We start from the raw sequence: 15,604 nt of genomic DNA on the forward strand, positions 1-15,604 counted from the left end.
ACTCACCCACGGGAGACGAGCAGGCAGGGCGAAGTGCGGATCTGGCTGTGTCCACTCACCCACGGGAGACGGGCAGGCAGGGCGCAGTGCGGATCCGGCTGTGTCCACTCACCCACGGGAGATGGGCAGAGACGGTGCTGTGTGGATCTGCTATGTCCACTGACCCACGGCAGACGGGCAGGCAGGGCCAGTACGGATCTGGCTGTGTCCACTCACCCACGGCAGGCGGTCAGGCAGGGCGCAGTGCGGATCTGGCTGTGTACACTCACCCACACTAGGCGGTCAGGCAGGGCGCAGTGCGGATCTGGCTGTGTCCACTCACCCACGGCAGACGGTCATGCAGGGCGCAGTGCGGAACTGGCTGTGTCTACTCACCCACGGCAGACGGGCAGGCAGGGCGAAGTGTGGATCTGGCTGTGTCCACTCACCCACGGCAGACGTTCAGGCAGGGCGCAGTGCGGATCTGGCTGTGTCCACTCGCCCACGGCAGACGGGCAGGCAGGGCGCAGTGCGAATCTAGCTGTGTCCACTCGCCCACGGGAGACGGGCAGGCAGGGCTCAGTGCAGATCTGGCTGTGTCCACTCGCCCACGGCAGAAGGTCAGGCAGGGCGCAGTGCGGATCTGGCTGTGTTCACTCACCCACGACAGACGGGCAGGCAGGGCGCAGTGTGGATCTGGCTGTGTCCACTCACCCACGGCAGACGGTCAGGCAGGGCGCAGTGCGGATCTGGCTGTGTCCACTCACCCACGGCAGACGGTCAGGCAGGGCGCAGAGCGGATCTGGCTGTGTCCACTCGCCCACGGCAGACGGGCAGGCAGGGCGCAGTGCGGATCTGGCTGTGTACACTCGCCCATGGGAGACGGGCAGGCAGGGCGCAGTGCGGATCTGGCTGTGTCCACTCACCCACAGGAGACGGGCAGGCAGGGCGCAGTGCGGATCTGGCTGTGTCCACTCACTGAAGGGAGACGGGCAGGCAAGGCGCAGTTCGGATCTGGCTGTGTCCACTCACCCACGGCAGACGGTCAGGCAGGGCGCAGTGCGGAACTGGCTGTGTCCACTCACCCACGGCAGACGGGCAGGCAGGGCGCAGTGTGGATCTGGCTGTGTCCACTCAACCACGGGAGACGGTCAGGCAGGGCGCTATGCGGATCTGGCTGTGTCCACTCGCCCACGGCAGACGGGCAGGCAGGGCGCAGTGCGGATCTGGCTGTGTCCACTCGCCCACGGGAGACGGGCAGGCAGGGCGCAGTGCGGATCTGGCTGTGTCCACTTACCCACGAGAGACGGGCAGGCAGGGCGTAGTGCGGACCTGGCTGTGTCCACTCACTGAAGGGAGACGGACAGGCAAGGCGCAGTGCGGATTTCGCTGTGTCCTCTCACCCACGGGAGACGGGCAGGCAGGGCGCAGTGCGGATCTGGCTGTGTCCACTCACCCACGGGAGACAATAGGCAGGGCGCAGTGCGGATGTGGCTGTGTCCACTCGCCCACGGGAGACGGGCAAGCAGGGCTCAGTGCGGATCTGGCTGTGTCCACTCGCCCACGGGAGACGGGCAGGCAGGGCTCAGTGCGGATCTCGCTGTGTCCACTCTCCCACGGCAGACGGTCAGGCAGGGCGCAGTGCGGATCTGGCTGTGTCCACTCACCCACGACAGACGGGCAGGCAGGGCGCAGTGTGGATCTGGCTGTGTCCACTCACCCACGGCAGACGGGCAGGCAGGGCGCAGTGCGGATCTGGCTGTGTCCACTCACCCACGGGAGACGGCAGGCAAGGCGCAGTGCAGATCTGGCTGTGTCCACTCACCCACGGGAGACGGGCAGGCAGGGCGCTGTGCGGATCCGGCTGTGTCCACTCACCCACGGGAGATGGGCAGACACGGTGCTGTGTCGATCTGGCTATGTCCACTGACCCACAGCCGACGGGCAGGCAGGGCACAGTACGGATCTGGCTTTGTCCACTCACCCACGGCAGGCGGTCAGGCAGGGCGCAGTGCGGATCTGGCTGTGTGCACTCGCCCACGGCAGACGGGCAGGCAGGGCGCAGTGAGGATCTGGCTGTGTCCACTCACCCACGGCAGACGGGCAGGCAGGGCGCAGTGCGGATCTGGCTGTGTCCACTCGCCCACGGCAGACGGGCAGGCAGGGCGCAGTGCGGATCTGGCTGTGTCCACTCGCCCACGGGAGACGGGCAGTCAGGGCGCAGTGCGGATCTGGCTGTGTCCACTCGCCCACGGGAGACGGGCAGGCAGGGCGCAGTGCGGATCTGGCTGTGTCCACTTACCCACGGGAGAGGGGCAGGCAGGGCCCAGTGAGGATATGGCTGTGTCCACTCACCCAGGGGAGACGGGCAGGCAAGGCGCAGTGTGGATCTGGCTGTGTCCACTCACCAATGGGAGACGAGCAGAGAGGGTGCTGTGTGGATATGGCTATGTCCGCTGACCCACGGCAGACGGGCAGGCAGGGCGCAGTGCGGATCTGGCTGTGTCCACTCACCCACAGCAGGCGGTCAGGCAGGGCGCAGTGCATATCTGGCTGTGTACACTCACCCACAGCAGGCGGTCAGGCAGGGCGCAGTGCGGATCTGGCTGTGTCCACTCACCCACGGGAGACGGGCAGGCAGGGCGCAGTGTGGATCTGGCTGTGTCCACTCACCCACGGGAGACGGGCAGAGAGGGTGCTGTGTAGATATGGCTATGTCCAGTGACCCACGGCAGACGGGCAGGCAGGGCGCAGTGCGGATCTGGCTGTGTCCACTCACCCACGGCAGACGGTCAGGCAGGGTGCAGTGCGGATCTGGCTGTGTCCACTCACCCACGGGAGACGGGCAGGCAGGGCACAGTGCGGATCTGGCTGTGTCCACTCACCAACGTGAGACGAGCAGGCAAGGCGAATTGCGGATCTGGCTGTGTCCACTCACCCACGGCAGACGGGCAGGCAGGGCGCAGTTTGGATCTGGCTGTGTCCACTCACTGAAGGGAGACGGGCAGGCAAGGCGCAGTGCGGATTTGGCTGTGTCCACTCACCCACGGGAGACGGGCAGGCAGGGCGCAGTGCGGATCTGGCTGTGTCCACTCACCCACGGGAGACGGGCAGGCGGGGCGCAGTGCGGATGTGGCTGTGTCCACTCACCCACGGGAGACGGGCAGGCAGGGCTCAATGCGGATCTGGCTGTGTCCACTCGCCCACGGCAGACGGTCAGGCAGGGCGCAGTGCGGATCTGGCTGTGTCCACTCGCCCACGGGAGACGGGCAGGCAGGGCTCAGTGCGGATCTGGCTGTGTCCACTCGCCCACGGCAGACGGTCAGGCAGGGCGCAGTGCGGATCTGGCTGTGTCCACTCGCCCACGACAGACGGGCAGGCAGGGCGCAGTGTGGATCTGGCTGTGTCCACTCACCAACGGCAGATGGGCAGGCAGGGCGCAGTGCGGATCTGGCTGTGTCCACTCACCCACGGGAGACGGCAGGCAAGGCGCAGTGCAGATCTGGCTGTGTCCACTCACCCACGGGAGACGGGCAGGCAGGGCGCAGTGCGGATCCGGCTGTGTCCACTCACCCACGGGAGATGGGCAGACACGGTGCTGTGTCGATCTGGCTATGTCCACTGACCCACGGCCGACGGGCAGGCAGGGCACAGTACGGATCTGGCTTTGTCCACTCACCCACGGCAGGCGGTCAGGCAGGGCGCAGTGCGGATCTGGCTGTGTGCACTCACCCACGGCAGACGGGCAGGCAGGGCGCAGTGTGGATCTGGCTGTGTCCACTCACCCACGGCAGACGGTCAGGCAGGGCGCAGTGCGGATCTGGCTGTGTCCACTCGCCCACGGGAGACGGGCAGGCAGGGCGCAGTGCGGATCTTGCTGTGTCCACTCACACAGGGGAGACAGGCAGGCAAGGCGCAGTGTGGATTTGGCTGTGTCCACTCACCCACTGGAGACGGGCAGAGAGGGTGCTGTGTGGATATGGCTATGTCCACTGACCCACGGCAGACGGGCAGGCAGGGCTCAGTGCCGATCTGGCTGTGTCCACCCAGCCACGGCAGACAGTCAGGCAGGACGCAGTGCGGATCTGGCAGTGTCCACTCACCCACGTGAGACGGGCAGGCAAGGCGCAGTGCGGATCTGGCTGTGTCCACTCACCCACGGCAGACGGTCAGGCAGGGTGCAGTGCGGATCTGGCTGTGTCCACTCACCCACGGCAGACGGGCAGGCAGGGCGCAGTGTGGATCTGGCTGTGTCCACTCACCTACGGCAGACGGTCAGGCAGGGCGCAGTGCGGATCTGGCTGTGTCCACTCACCCACGGCAGATGGGCAGTTAGGGCGCAGTGCGGATCTGGCTGTGTCCACTCGCCCACGGGAGACGGGCAGGCAGGGCGCAGTGTGGATCTGGCTGTGTCCACTGACCCACGGCAGACGGGCAGGCAGGGCGCAGTGCGGATCTGGCTGTGTCCACTCACCCACGGCAGACGGTCAGAAAGGGTGCAGTGCGGATCTGGCTGTGCACACTCACCAAAGGGGACGGGCAGGCAGGGCGCAGTGCGGATCTGGCTGTGTACACTCACCAACGTGAGACGGGCAGGCAAGGCGCAGTGCGGATCTGGCTGTGTCCACTCACCCACGGGAGACGGGCAGGCAGGGCGCAGTGCGGATCCGGCTGTGTCCACTCACCCACGGGAGACGGGCAGGCAGGGCACAGTGCGGATCTGGCTGTGTCTACTCACCCACGGGAGACGGGCAGGCAGGGCGCAGTGCGGATCTTGATGTGTCCACTCACCCACGGGACACGGGCAGAGAGGGTGCTGTGTGGATATGGCTATGTCCACTGACCCACGGCAGACGGGCAAGCAGGGTGCAGTGCGGATCTGGCTTTGTCCTCTCACCCACGGCAGACGGTCAGGCAGGGTGCAGTGCGGATCTGGCTGTGTCCACTCACCCACGGCAGACGGGCAAACAGGGCGCAGTGTGGATCTGGCTGTGTCCACTCACCCACGGGAGATAGGCAGAGACGGTGCTGTGTGGATCTGGCTATGTCCAATGACCCATGGCAGACGGGCAGGCAGGGCGCAGTACGGATCTGGCTGTGTCCACTCACCCACGGCAGGCCGTCAGGCAGGGCGCAGTGCGGATCTGGCTGTGTCCACTCACCCACGGCAGGCGGTCAGGCAGGGCGCAGTGCGGATCTGGCTGTGTCCACTCACCGACGGCAGACGGTCAGGCAGGGCGCAGTGCGCATCTGGCTGTGTCCACTCACCCACGGCAGACGGGCAGGCAGGGCGCAGTGCGGATCTGGCTGTGTCCACTCACCCACGTGAGACGGGCAGGCAGCGCGCAGTGCGGATCCGGCTGTGTCCACTCACCAACGGGAGATGGGCAGAGACGGTGCTGTGTGGATCTGGCTATGTCCACTGACCCACGGCAGACGGGCAGGCAGGGCGCAGTACGGATCTGGCTGTGTCCACTCACCCACGGCAGGCGGTCAGGCAGGGTGCAGTGCGGATCTGGCTGTGTCTACTCACCCACGGCAGACGGTCACTCAGGGCGCAGTGCGGATCTGGCTGTTTCCACTCACCCACGGCAGACGGGCAGGCAGGGCGCAGTGAGGATCTGGCTGTGTCCACTCACCCACGGCAGACGGGCAGGCAGGGCGCAGTGAGGATCTGGCTGTGTCCACTCACCCACGGGAGACGGGCAGAGAGGGTGCTGTGTGGATATGGTTATGTCCAGTGACCCACGGCAGACGGGCAGGCAGGGCTCAGTGCGGATCTGGCTGTGTCCACTCACCCACGTGAGACGGGCAGGCAGGGCGCAGTGCGGATCTGGCTGTGTCCACTCACCCACGGGATACGGGCAGGCAGAGCGCAGTGCGGATCTGGCTGTGTCCACTCACCCACGACAGACGGTCAGGCAGGGTGTAGTGCGGATCTGGCTTTGTCCACTCACCTCGGGAGACGGGCAGGCAAGGCGCAGTGCAGATATGGCTGTGTCCACTCACCCACGGGAGATGGGTAGGCAGGGCGCAGTGCAGATCCGGCTCTGTCCACTCACCCATGGGAGATGGGCAGAGACGGTGCTGTGTGGATCTGGCTATGTCCACTGTCCCACGGCAGACGGGCAGGCAGGGCGCAGTACGGATCTGGCTGTGTCCACTCACCCACGGCAGGCGGTCAGGCAGGGCGCAGTGCGGATCTGGCTGTGTCCACTCACCCACGGCAGGTGGTCAGGCAGGGCGCAGAGCGGATCTGGCTGTGTCCACTCACCCACGGCAGACGGGTAGGCAGGGTGCAGTGTGGATCTGGCTGTGTCCACTCACCCACGGGAGACGGGCAGGCAGGGCGCAGTGCGGATCTGGCTGTGTCCACTCACCCACGGCAGACGGGCAGGCAGGGCGCAGTGCGGATCTGGCTGTGTCCACTCGCCCACGGCAGACGGGCAGGCAGGGCGCAGTGCGGATCTGGCTGTGTCCACTCGCCCACGGGAGACGGGCAGGCAGGGCCGAGTGAGGATCTGGCTGTGTCCACTCACCCAGGGGAGACGGGCAGGCAAGGCGCAGTGTGGATCTGGCTGTGTCCACTCACCCATGGGAGACGGGCAGAGAGGGTGCTGTGTGAATATGGCTATGTCCACTGACCCACGGCAGACGGGAAGGCAGGGCGCAGTACGGATCTGGCTGTGTCCACTCACCCACGGCAGACGGTCAGGCAGGGTGCAGTGCGGATCTGGCTGTGTCCACTCACCCACGGGACACGGGCAGGCAAGGCGCAGTGCGGATCTGGCTGTGTCCACTCACCCACGGGAGATAGGCAGGCAGCGCGCAGTGCGGATCCGGCTGTGTCCACTCACCCACTAACCCTAACCCTAACCCTAACCCTAACCCTAACCCTAACCCTAACCCTCTAACCCTAAACCTAACCCTAACCCTAACCCTAACCCTCTAACGCTAACCCTAACCCTAACCCTAACCCTAACCCTAACCCTAACCCTCTAACCCTAACCCTAACCCTAACCCTAACCCTAACCCTAACCCTAACCCTACGGCAGACGGGCAGGCAGGGCGCAGTGCGGATCTGGCTGTGTCCACTCACTCAGGGGAGACGGGCAGGCAAGGCGCAGTGTGGATCTGGCTGTGTCCACTCACCCACGGGAGACGGGCAGAGAGGGTGCTGTGTGGATATGGCTATGTCCACTGACCCACGGCAGACGGGCAGGCAGGGCGCAGTGCGGATCTGGCTTTGTCCACTCACCCACGGCAGACGGTCAGGCAGGGTGCAGTGCGGATCTGGCTGTGTCCACTCGCCCACGGTAGACGGGCAGGCAGGGCGCAGTGAGGATCTGGCTGTGTCCACTCACCCACGGGAGACAGGCAGGCAAGCGCAGTGCGGATCTGGCTGTGTCCACTCATCCACGGGAGACGGGCAGGCAGTGCGCAGTGCGGATCTGGCTGTGTCCACTCACCCATGGGAGATGGGCAGGCAGGGCGCAGTGCGGATCTGGCTGTGTCCACTAACGCAGGGGAGACAGGCAGGCAAGGCGCAGTGTAGATCTGGCTGTGTCCACTCACCAACGGGAGACGGGCAGAGTTGGTGCTGTGTGGATCTGGCTATGTCCACTGACCCACGGCAGACGGGCAGGCAGGACGCAGTGCGGATCTGGCTGTGTCCACTCACCCACGGCAGATGGGCAGGCATGGCGCAGTGCGGATCTGGCTGTGTCCACTCACCCACGGGAGGCGGTCAGGCAAGGCGCAGTGGGGATCTGGCTGTGTCCACTCACCCACGGCAGGCGGGCAGAGAGGGTGCTGTGTGGATCTGGCTATGTCCACTGACCCACGGCAGACGGGCAGGCAGGGCGCAGTGCGGATCTGGCTGTGTCCACTCACCCACGGCAGACGGGCAGGCAGGGCGCAGTAAGGATCTGGCTGTGTCCACTCACCCACGGGAGACGGGCAGACAGGGCGAAGTGCGGATCTGGCTGTGTCCACTCACCCACCGGAGACGGGCAGGCAAGGCGCAGTGTGGATCTGGTTGTGTCCACTCACCCACGGGAGACGGGCAGAGAGTATGCTGTGTGGATCTGGCTATGTCCACTGACCCACGGCAGACGGGCAGGCAGGGCGCAGTGCAGATCTGGCTGTGTCCAATCACCCACGGCAGTCGGGCAGGCAGGGTGCAGTACGGATCTTGCAGTGTCCTCTCACCCACAGGAGACCGGCAGGCAGGGCACAGTGCGGATCTGGCTGTGTCCACTCACCCACGGGAGACGGGCAGGCAAGGAACAGTGTGGATCTGGCTGTGTCCACTTACCCACGGGAGACGAGCAGAGAGGATGCTGTGTGGATATGGCTATGTCCACTGACCCACGGCAGACGGGCAGGCAGCGTGCAGTGCGGATCCGGCTGTGTCCACTCACCCACGGGAGATGGGCAGAGACGGTGCTGTGTGGATCTGGCTATGTCAACTGACCTACGGCAGACGGGCAGGCAGGGCGCAGTGCGGATCTGGCTGTGTCCACTCACCCACGGGAGACGGGCAGGCAAGGCACAGTGTGGATCTGGCTGTGTCCACTCACCCACGGGAGACGAGCAGAGAGGATGCTGTGTGGATATGGCTATGTCCACTGACCCACGGCAGACGGGCAGGCAGCGCGCAGTGCGGATCCGGCTGTGTCCACTCACCCACGGGAGATGGGCAGAGACGGTGCTGTGTGGATCTGGCTATGTCAACTGACCTACGGCAGACGGGCAGGCAGGGCGCAGTGCGGATCTGGCTGTGTCCAGTCACCCACGGCAGGCGGTGAGGCAGGACGCAGTGCGGATCTGGCTGTGTCCACTCACCCACGGGAGACGGGCAGGCAGGGCGCAGTGCGGATCCGGCTGTGTCCATTCACCCACGGGAGATGGGCAGAGACGGTGCTGTGTGGATCTGGCTATGTCCACTGACCCCCGGCAGACGGGCAGGCAGGGACAGTACGGATCTGGCTGTCTCCACTCACCCACGGCAGGCGGTCAGGCAGGGCGCAGTGCGGATCTGGCTGTGTCCACTCACCCACAGCAGGCGGTCAGGCAGGGCGCAGTGCGGATCTGGCTGTGTCCACTCACCCACGGCAGACGGTCAGGCAGGGCCAGGGCGGAACTGGCTGTGTCCACTCACCCACCGCAGACGGGTAGGCAGGGCGCAGTGTGGATCTGGCTGTGTCCACTCACCCACAACATACTGTAGGCAGGGCGCAGTGCGGATCTGGCTGTGTCCACTCACCCACGGGAAACGGGCAGTCAGGGCGCAGTGCGGATCTGGCTGTGTCCACTCACTCAGGGGAGACGGGCAGGCAAGGCGCAGTGTGGATCTGGCTGTGTCCACTCACCCACGGGAGACGGGCAGAGAGGGTGCTGTGTGGATATGGCTATGTCCACTGACCCACGGCAGATGGGCAGGTAGGGCGCAGTGCGGATCTGTCTGTGTCCACTCACCCACGGCAGACGGTCAGGCAGAGTGCAGTGCGGATCTGGCTGTGTCCATTCACCCACGGCAGACGGTCAGGCAGGGTGCAGTGCGGATCTGGCTGTGTCCACTCGCCCAGGGAGACGGGCAGGCAGGGCGCAGTGAGGATCTGGCTGTGTCCACTCACCCACGGCAGATGGGCAGGCAGGGCGCAGTGCGGATCTGGCTGTGTCCACTCGCCCTCGGAAGACGGGCAGGCAGGGCGCAGTGAGGATCTGGCTGTGTCCACTCACCCATGGGAGACGGGCAGGCAGGGCGCAGTGCGGATCTGGCTGTGTCCACTAACCGACGGGAGACGGGCAGGGAAGGCGCAGTGCGGATCTGGCTGTGTCCACTCACCCACAAAAGATGGGAAGGCAGGGCGCAGTGCGGATCTGGCTGTGTCCACTCACCCAAGGCAGAAGGTCAGGCAGGGCGCAGTGCGGATCTGGCTGTCTACTCACCCACGGGAGACGGGCAGGCAGGGCGCATTGCGGATCTGGCTGTGTCCACTCACCCACCGGAGACGGACAGGCAGGGCGCAGTGCGGATCTGGCTGTGTCCACTCACCCAGGAGAGACAGGCAGGCAAGGCGCAGTGTGGATCTGGCTGTGTCCACTCACCCACGAGAGACGGGTAGAGAGGGTGCAGTGTGGATGTGGCTATGTCCACTGTCCCACGGCAGACGGGCAGGCAGGGCGCAGTGCAGATCTGGCTGTGTCCACTCACCCACGGCAGACGGTCAGGCGGGTGCAGTGCGGATCTGGCTGTGTCCACTCACCCACGGGAGACGGGCAGGCAGGGCGCAGTGCGGATCCGGCTGTGTCCACTCACCAACGTGAGACGGGCAGGCAAGGCGCAGTGCGGATCTGGCTGTGTCCACTCACCCACGGGAGAGGGGGAGAGACGGTGCTGTGTGGATCTGGCTATGTCCACTGACCCACGGCAGAAGGGCAGGCAGGGCGCAGAACGGATCTGGCTGTGTCCACTCACCCACGGGAGATGGGCAGGCAGGGCGCAGTGCGGATCTAGTTGTGTCCACTCACCCACGGTAGACGGTCAGGCAGGGCGCTGTGCGGATCTGGCTGTGTCTACTCACCCAGGGGAGACGGGCTGGCAAGGCGCAGTGTGGATCTGGCTGTGTCCACTCACCCACGGGAGACGGGCAGAGAGGGTGCTGTGTGGATATGGCTATGTCCACTGACCCACGGCAGACGGGCAGGCAGGGCGCAGTGCGGATCTGGCTGTGTCCACTCACCCACGTGAGACGGGCAGGCAGGGCGCAGTGCGGATCTGGCTGTGTCCACTCACCCACGGGAGACGGGCAGGCAGAGCGCAGTGCGGATCTGGCTGTGTCCACTCACCCACGACAGACGGTCAGGCAGGGGGTAGTGCGGATCTGGCTGTGTCCACTGACCCACGGGAGATGGGCAGGCAGGGCGCAGTGCGGATCTGGCTGTGTCCACTCACCCACGTGAGACGGGAAGGCAAGGCGCAGTGCAGATCTGGCTGTGTCCACTCACCCACGGGAGACGGGCAGGCAGGGCGCAGAGCGGATCCGGCTGTATCCACTCACCCACGGGAGATGGGCAGAGACGGTGCTGTGTGGATCTGGCTATGTCCACTGACCCACGACAGATGGGCAGGCAGGGCGCAGTACGGATCTGGCTGTGTCCACTCACCCACGGCAGGCGGTCAGGCAGGGCGTAGTGCGGATCTGGCTGTGTCCACTCACCCACGGCAGGCGGTCAGGCAGGGCGCAGTGCGGTTCTGGCTGTGTCCACTCACCCACGGCAGACGGTCAGGCACGGCGCAGTGCGGATCTGGCTGTGTCCACTCCCCCACGGCAGACGGGCAGGCAGGGCGCAGTGTAGATCTGGCTGTGTCCACTCACCCACGGGAGACGGACAGAAAGGGTGCTGTGTGGATATGGCTATGTCCACTGACCCACGGCAGACGGGCAGGCAGGGCGCAGTCCGGATCTGGCTGTGTCCACTCACCCACGGCAGACAGTCAGGCAGGTTGCTGTGCGGATCTGGCTGTGTCCACTCACCCACGGGAGACGGGCAGGCAGGGGCAGTGCGGATCTGGCTGTGTCCACTCGCCCACGGGAGACGGGCAGGCAGGGCGCAGTGCGGATCTGGCTGTGTCCACTCGCCCACGGGAGACGGGCAGGCAGGGCGCAGTGCGGATCTGGCTGTGTCCACTCGCCCACGGGAGACGGGCAGGCAGGGCCGAGTGAGGATCTGGCTGTGTCCACTCACCCAGGGGAGACGGGCAGGCAAGGCGCAGTGTGGATCTGGCTGTGTCCACTCACCCATGGGAGACGGGCAGAGAGGGTGCTGTGTGGATATGGCTATGTCCACTGACCCACGGCAGACGGTCAGGCAGGGTGCAGTGCGGATCTGGCTGTGTCCACTCAGCCACGGGAGATAGGCAGGCAGCGCGCAGTGCGGATCCGGCTGTGTCCACTCACCCACTAACCCTAACCCTAACCCTAACCCTAACCCTAACCCTAACCCTAACCCTAACCCTCTAACCCTATCCCTAATCCTAACCCTAACCCTAACCCTAACCCTAACCCTAACCCTAACCCTAACCCTAACCCTAACCCTAACCCTCTAACCCTAACCCTAACCCTAACCCTAACCCTAACCCTAACCCTAACCCTACGGCAGACGGGCAGGCAGGGCGCAGTGCGGATCTGGCTGTGTCCACTCACCCACGGCAGACGGTCAGGCAGGACGCAGTGCGGATCTGGCTGTGTCCCCTCACCCACAGGAGACGGGCAGGCAAGGCGCAGTGCGGATCTGGCTGTGTCCCCTCACCCATGGGAGACGGGCAGGCAGTGCGCAGTGCGGATCTGGCTGTGTCCACTCACCCATGGGAGATGGGCAGGCAGGGCGCAGTGCGGATCTGGCTGTGTCCACTCACGCAGGGGAGACGGGCAGGCAAGGCGCAGTGTAGATCTGGCTGTGTCCACTCACCAACGGGAGACGGGCACAGTGGGTGCTGTGTGGATCTGGCTATGTCCACTCACCCACGGCAGACGGGCAGGCAGGGCGCAGTGCGCATCTGGCTGTGTCCACTCACCCACGAGACGGGCACGCAGGGCGCAGTGCGGATCTGGCGGTGTCCACTCGCCCACGGGAGACGGGCAGGCAGGGCGCAGTGCGGATCTGGCTGTGTCCACTCTCCCACGGGAGACGGGCAGGCAGGGCGCAGTGCGGATCTGGCTGTGTCCACTCACTGACGGGAGACGGGCAGGCAAAGCCCAGTGCATATCTGGCTGTGTCCACTCACCCACAGGAGACGGGCAGGCAGGGCGCAGTGCGGATCTGGCTGTGTCCACTCACCCAGGGGAGACGGGCAGGCAAGGCGCAGTGTGGATCTGGCTGTGTCCACTCACCCACGGGAGACGGGCAGAGAGGGTGCTGTGTGGATATGGCTATGTCCACTGACCCACGGCAGACGGGCAGGCAGGGCGCAGTGCGGATCTGGCTTTGTCCACTCACCCACGGCAGACGGTCAGGCAGGGTGCAGTGCGGATCTGGCTGTGTCCACTCGCCCACGGTAGACGGGCAGGCAGGGCGCAGTGAGGATCTGGCTGTGTCCACTCACCCACGGGAGACAGGCAGGCAAGCGTAGTGCGGATCTGGCTGTGTCCACTCACACACGTGAGATGGGAAGGCAAGGCGCAGTGCAGATCTGGCTGTGTCCACTCACCCACGGGAGACGGGCAGGCAGGGCGCAGAGCGGATCCGGCTGTGTCCACTCACCCACGGGAGATGGGCAGAGACGGTGCTGTGTGGATCTGGCTATGTCCACTGACCCACGGCAGACGGGCAGGCAGGGCGCAGTACGGATCTGGCTGTGTCCACTCACCCACGGCAGGCGGTCAGGCAGGGCGTAGTGCGGATCTGGCTGTGTCCACTCATCCACGGCAGGCGGTCAGGCAGGGCGCAGTGCGGTTCTGGCTGTGTCCACTCACCCACGGCATACGGTCAGGCACGGCGCAGTGCGGATCTGGCTGGGTCCACTCACCCACGGCAGACGGGCAGGCAGGGCGCAGTGTCGATCTGGCTGTGTCCACTCTCCCACGGGAGACGGGCAGAAAGGGTGCTGTGTGGATATGGCTATGTCCACTGACCCACGGCAGACGGGCAGGCAGGGTGCAGTCCGGATCTGGCTGTGTCCACTCACCCACGGCAGACAGTCAGGCAGGTTGCTGTGCGGATCTGGCTGTGTCCACTCACCCACGGAAGACGGGCAGGCAGGGGCAGTGCGGATCTGGCTGTGTCCACTCGCCCACGGGAGACGGGCAGGCAGGGCGCAGTGCGGATCTGGCTGTGTCCACTCACCCACGGGAGACGGGCAGGCAGGGCGCAGTGCAGATCTGGCTGTGTCCACTTGCCCACGGGAGACGGGCAGGCAGGGCCGAGTGAGGATCTGGCTGTGTCCACTCACCCAGGGGAGACGGGCAGGCAAGGCGCAGTGTGGATCTGGCTGTGTCCACTCACCCATGGGAGACGGGCAGAGAGGGTGCTGTGTGGATATGGCTATGTCCACTGACCCACGGCAGACGGGCAGGCAGGGCGCAGTGCGGATCTGGCTGTGTCCACTCACCCACGGCAGACGGGCAGGCAGGGCGCAGTGCGGATCTGGCTGTGTCCACTCACTCAGGGGAGACGGGCAGGCAAGGCGCAGTGTGGATCTGGCTGTGTCCACTCACCCACGGGAGACGGGCAGAGAGGGTGCTGTGTGGATATGGCTATGTCCACTGACCCACGGCAGACGGGCAGGCAGGGCGCAGTGCGGATCTGGCTTTGTCCACTCACCCACGGCAGACGGTCAGGCAGGGTGCAGTGCGGATCTGGCTGTGTCCACTCGCCCACGGTAGACGGGCAGGCAGGGCGCAGTGAGGATCTGGCTGTGTCCACTCACCCACGGGAGACAGGCAGGCAAGCGCAGTGCGGATCTGGCTGTGTCCACTCATCCACGGGAGACGGGCAGGCAGTGCGCAGTGCGGATCTGGCTGTGTCCACTCACCCATGGGAGATGGGCAGGCAGGGCGCAGTGCGGATCTGGCTGTGTCCACTAACGCAGGGGAGACAGGCAGGCAAGGCGCAGTGTAGATCTGGCTGTGTCCACTCACCAACGGGAGACGGGCAGAGTTGGTGCTGTGTGGATCTGGCTATGTCCACTGACCCACGGCAGACGGGCAGGCAGGACGCAGTGCGGATCTGGCTGTGTCCACTCACCCACGGCAGATGGGCAGGCATGGCGCAGTGCGGATCTGGCTGTGTCCACTCACCCACGGGAGGCGGTCAGGCAAGGCGCAGTGGGGATCTGGCTGTGTCCACTCACCCACGGCAGGCGGGCAGAGAGGGTGCTGTGTGGATCTGGCTATGTCCACTGACCCACGGCAGACGGGCAGGCAGGGTGCAGTCCGGATCTGGCTGTGTCCACTCACCCACGGCAGACAGTCAGGCAGGTTGCTGTGCGGATCTGGCTGTGTCCACTCACCCACGGAAGACGGGCAGGCAGGGGCAGTGCGGATCTGGCTGTGTCCACTCGCCCACGGGAGACGGGCAGGCAGGGCGCAGTGCGGATCTGGCTGTGTCCACTCACCCACGGGAGACGGGCAGGCAGGGCGCAGTGCAGATCTGGCTGTGTCCACTTGCCCACGGGAGACGGGCAGGCAGGGCCGAGTGAGGATCTGGCTGTGTCCACTCACCCAGGGGAGACGGGCAGGCAAGGCGCAGTGTGGATCTGGCTGTGTCCACTCACCCATGGGAGACGGGCAGAGAGGGTGCTGTGTGGATATGGCTATGTCCACTGACCCACGGCAGACGGGCAGGCAGGGCGCAGTGCGGATCTGGCTGTGTCCACTCACCCACGGCAGACGGGCAGGCAGGGCGCAGTGCGGATCTGGCTGTGTCCACTCACTCAGGGGAGACGGGCAGGCAAGGCGCAGTGTGGATCTGGCTGTGTCCACTCACCCACGGGAGACGGGCAGAGAGGGTGCTGTGTGGATATGGCTATGTCCACTGACCCACGGCAGACGGGCAGGCAGGGCGCAGTGCGGATCTGGCTTTGTCCACTCAGCCACGGCAGACGGTCAGGCAGGGTGCA

Source organism: Microcebus murinus, chromosome 1 (genome assembly GCF_040939455.1).
Source record: "Microcebus murinus isolate Inina chromosome 1, M.murinus_Inina_mat1.0, whole genome shotgun sequence".
Classification (NCBI taxonomy): domain Eukaryota; kingdom Metazoa; phylum Chordata; class Mammalia; order Primates; family Cheirogaleidae; genus Microcebus; species Microcebus murinus.